General features: G+C 44.0%; 1 protein-coding gene across 1 annotated transcript in view; it reads left to right on the plus strand.

Annotated features, from left to right (window-relative positions):
- The first annotated feature begins 2009 nt into the window (after positions 1–2009).
- Positions 2010–4859, plus strand: part of LOC107098047 (protein asteroid homolog 1-like) — a 12440-nt gene continuing 9590 nt past the window's right edge. The window contains exon 1 of the mRNA XM_015395479.1: positions 2010–2063. The gene's annotated coding sequence lies outside the window, so the exon portion shown is untranslated. The remainder of the gene's footprint in view (positions 2064–4859) is intronic.

The raw sequence follows: 4859 nt of genomic DNA on the forward strand, positions 1-4859 counted from the left end.
AAAAAAAGCCCCCATGATGACAAAAAGATCTTGTTAGAGCACAACTGTTGGTCAGGTTGTTTCGGGGCCCTGGCCGGGTTCACCACCTGCGAGTAGTGAGGGTCTAGTGGGAACATGTGGTGGAGCCCTGGGTCAGGGATGTGTTCAACTCCCAATACCAGGAGAACTGAATTGGTCTTGTTCTCAGTCTCTGATGCTAATACGGCTGCCCCTGGCTGTGGCTGGAAGGTCTGTGGTGCCTGTCGCGGTGGCAATCCCCGAACCGGGTAGTGCACACCAGCAGTAAGGGATACTGTTAAGCTGATGAAGGGTCCCTTCGAGCCTGGCTAGCTTGCAGGACTCCTCAACCAGCAAGCAGGTATCGTGGAGAGGCCATGGACGAAAACTATTGGTTTGCCTCAAAGAGATTCTGGCAAACTGTCTAGCCCCTAAAAGCACTGCTTTTCCCTGCATGGTAATCAGCCCCGTTCTGATCTGGACAGCGTTCCTTCCCCCTTATTTAGAATAATTGAAAGTAATCAGAGTCAAAACCAATTACAGACACTTTGGTTAAACAGTAACATGTTATGAATAAACCTTGACAAAGAATCTGGCTTGTTAAGGGAAGAAGTATGTCTTGTCCACAAACACCCCTAACTCAGGAATTTTGTGGCCTTGCAGATGAAACAGACTGAGTGAAAAACTTTTATAGTGAGTTAATAGCATAAATCAATATATGAAATTAGAGATATCTAAAATTTCCGACAACAACAGCCTTGCTCCTCTTCGCCTTAACGTTGATTTATACTTCGAAACCAGGTCGTCTGTGTAGGTTTTGCATTGAACGCGGAGACGTCCCCGCCCCCTCAACTCTACATCAACTCTACTCTATGCGTATGTCCTGTTTGGTATCTTACCGGCTTGTTTTGTTTGCATGACCGCCATTTTGGAAAACGACTGGTGAAGATGGACCAGCTAGAGAGCGAGGTGCGCGAGAACGCTCTGACCCTTTTTCCACCTGGATCCCCGCTCTTTTTGGCCCTCATGTCCCTCTGTTGTCGCACAAACTCGCCCCCACTTCCTCACCGCCTCGGCCGTATCTAGACCCACAGCTAGTTCCTGATTGGCCCTCTGATGTTGTGGCGTGTAATAACAGCGCAGACCACGCTTCAATATTGGGCATAAATCAAAAATATCTGCAACAAGCTAACTGTGACACTGCTGCGGGGAGTATAACCAGACCTTTAGATGGTAAGCCTCTTCACAAAATCATGGTTCGGGCCAAACCTGTAGAACCTACCATCTCTGGGGACCATGGTCCTAGGATTTAGCTGGTTACTCAGCCATAACCCTCATCTAGACTGGTTTGTTGTGTAAAAAATGTCAGTTGGGTATTTTCTACACAAGCAGAAAACACATCTATTGACCAGATAAGTGGACATATTGATTTTTCTCTCTTTTAATCACAGAATCTCCTTGTCATGATGACTGGTGAGGCTCTGCCTCCCCGTCACACGTCACTGCTTCAAGGGATACAAGCTGCTCACCTGTTGCTAAGGTGTGGTTAGGTGCAGAGGACACATTTAAGTGGAATGCATGGTTGCAACAAAACAAAGGTGAATCATAGTAACTTGAAGAATAAGTTCTATTTGCAGCTCTAATATTATGAACTCAGTTGATGTGGTTCAGACTAAGCTCAGAACCAATGCTCACCAACAGTTTCTAACTGTAAACAGTGTTCATAAACAGGAACACTGGTCTGTATGGAGTCCATGGTGAATGTACTGCTGGTTCTGGACTCACTGTCTGGGTTAGAACCTGGTAATGAACCTGGAGATGTTGCTGTTTTTAATGAAAGCTAATATGCTTAGATCTGCTTCTTAGGTTTCAATTTCTGAGGAATCATGTGACCAAATGTTAGCCTCCTCCTCTTATCAGGAAATAAACTTCTAAATTCTCATTGGTCCATTTTGGCTAAAGATGACAGAAATAAGGGAAGGAGGCAGCACCAAACGGTAAGATACCAAAACAAGTTGGTCATCCTGTTTAACTCAATTCACCTTTCTGTTGGACGGGCTTAGCAGGTAAGTGAAATTTATTTATTAAACAGCTTTTACAAACAACAGCATCACAAAATATGGAACAGAAAACAAAACAAGCAAAAAAAACAAACAAACAAACAAAAAAAAAGGAATAGAATTAAAAGCCAAACAATCAAACAAAAATTCTGCAGTAAGTCTTTTCTGAGTCAGGCAAATAAAGTAAGGTCAAGGACATATTTATAATTATAGATTATTTGCAACAACTCATGCATGTCAAAGAGCTTTAGAGGCTATAATCAACCAAAATGATTAAAGAGGAAACCTGAATACTGCTGGCATCATATTGCTGTAGAGGACACCTGTGGTCGTTACATTACCCCTGAAATGGAAGGTGCTCAAAGTGAAAAAGGGCACATATAGCCAGAGTCTAGGGCAGAGGGATTACTAGAATTTCACTCAGCTTTAACAGGTCAATGTACTATTATGTATTACAAATATCAAGCAGGGAGATATACAACTAATATTGCTGACCTTAACTGAGGACATTGTCAGACAGAGGAGGATTTCCTCAACTCTGGCTGTCATTCATTCCTACATAAAAGAAGATCCGGTGCGTTTGCTGTGCAAAGAAATGAAACCTAGTTAGGTTGCATTTCTAGTCAGTTAGTCAGTGAGACACTTTGCCGATGGCGAATTTACAAAAAGAAAAAAACAATTGCATTGTCTTATTTTAAGTACATATTATATACTTGTCTTAAGAGTAAGAATACTCATTCCATTGGCAAATCATATTATTTACCTGTTACTAGGGGTTAAAACATACAAAAAGGGGACAAGGAAGTGGTAGTGAGCAGCAGCTGCTGCTGTTCTGGCTGCCAGGCTGGAGAGAGAGAGAGAGAGAGAGGGTGGAGCCAAGGCAGACCTTTAAAGACTCCAGCTCATTGAGGGTTCAGGCTGGAAAACCTGGAACTTGAAGACATGCTTAGTACAGCTCTATACATAACACCCCCTCCCATAAGCAGGTTGATCACATCAATCAACATGCATCATAAGCAGTGGGCAACTCACGACCTTGAAAGGCCATCTGCAAGGACATTATGACGTCCTCTGATGTGGCGGATGTCCAGGTTGAAGCCTTGCAGAAACAGGCTCCATCTCATAAGGCGCTGGTTGGAGTTTTTCATGCGACCAAGAGCGACCAGTGGATTATGGTCAGTGTAGACCACGACAGGTTGGCTGGAAGAAACATACACTTCAAAATGCTCAAGTGTTAGGATAAGAGCTAAAGCCTTCTGCTCTATGGTAGAGTATCTGCTTTTATGGATTTTAAACTTCCTAGAGAAGTAGCAGATAGGATGCTCAACTCCTGATCTGTCTTGCAGGAGGACAGCTCCAGCACCAACCTCACTGGCATCTACTGCAATTTTAAAGGGCTGACCAAAATCAGAGGCTGTCAGGACAGGGATACTGGCCAACAAAGCCTTCAGATTATGAATGCCATACCGAGAAAATGCTTAAGCTCACGTCTTGTACTAGGAAGGTAACAATGGCCTCTATTTTGGCCCCAACTGGGCAAACCTGTCCACAACCCATGACTTTACCCAAATAAGTGACAGTAGCTTGGGCAAATTCACACTTAGCTAGATTTAAAGTCAAATTGGCAGCAACCAGCCTTGAGAAAACGTCATCAAGTTTGGAAACATGTTCGGACCAAGTTGAGCTACAGATGACCACATCATCTAGATAAGCCTCACAACCATCAACACCTCTCAGCACAGTATTTACAAGGCGTTGAAAAGTGGCGGGGGCGTTTTTCATGCCAAATGCCATCACCTATATTCACAAAAGTCATCAGGGGTGACAAAGGCTGAGATTTCACGTGCTCTAGGGGTCAAGGGGACTTGCCAATAACCTTTCAATAGGTCAAGTTTAGTGACAAAAGTCATGCAGTCGTCTAATCGAGGTAGAGGATAACAATCAGGCTTAGTGACTGAATTTACTTTTCTGAAGTCTGTACAAAAACGTGGTGACTTGTCAGATTTCTCTACTAGCAGACATGGTGAGTTCCATGAGCTAGAACTGGGCATAGCTATACCATGTTGCAGCATGTACTGTACCTCCTTTTGCATAACCTGGCGCTTCTCAGGGTTCGCTCTATATGGATGTAGCTTTATAGGGGCAGCGTCACCAACATCTATGTCATGCTGTAGGACGCTGGTGCAAGATGGTACATCTGAGAAGAGCTCAGGATGCCTGTGGAGTACAGCAATAATGTCATCACGTTTGTCAGAATCTAAATAACAGAGATTTTCGTTTAGGTTAGACAGAAGCTCAGAGTTCGGCAACCTTCTCTCAGGAACTGATTTTTCAACCATACCAGACACGTCCTCAGGCTCTGAATCTGTGGTGGTCAGCACAGAAATAGGCTTGGGCTCAGAGAGGACATTTTTTCTGCCAAAATATGGCTTCAGAAGGTTAAGATGGCACATACGTGTTTTCCTTTTCCTGTCTGGGGTCTTAACCAAATAGTCAGTCTCACTGACCTGACTTTAGACCACAAAAGGCCCACTATACTGAGCCTGCAAAGTAGACCCAGGAAGTGGCAGGAGAACAAGCACCCTCTCCCCCGGAGAAAATACTCTGTGCTTAGCTTTTCTGTCAAACCTTTTTTTCATTTTGTCTTGGGCTTTGCATAAGTTTGACTTAGCAAGTTCACAAGCCCTCTGGAGTTTGGACCTGAAACTACACACACCTGCAAGAGGTTAGATTGACAAGGTGACTCTTCTCACCATCTCTCCTTGAGAAGTCGCAGCGGTCCCCGTACCATATGGCCAAACA

Source organism: Cyprinodon variegatus, unplaced genomic scaffold (genome assembly GCF_000732505.1).
Source record: "Cyprinodon variegatus isolate N-32 unplaced genomic scaffold, C_variegatus-1.0 Scaffold743, whole genome shotgun sequence".
Taxonomy (NCBI): Eukaryota; Metazoa; Chordata; class Actinopteri; order Cyprinodontiformes; family Cyprinodontidae; genus Cyprinodon; species Cyprinodon variegatus.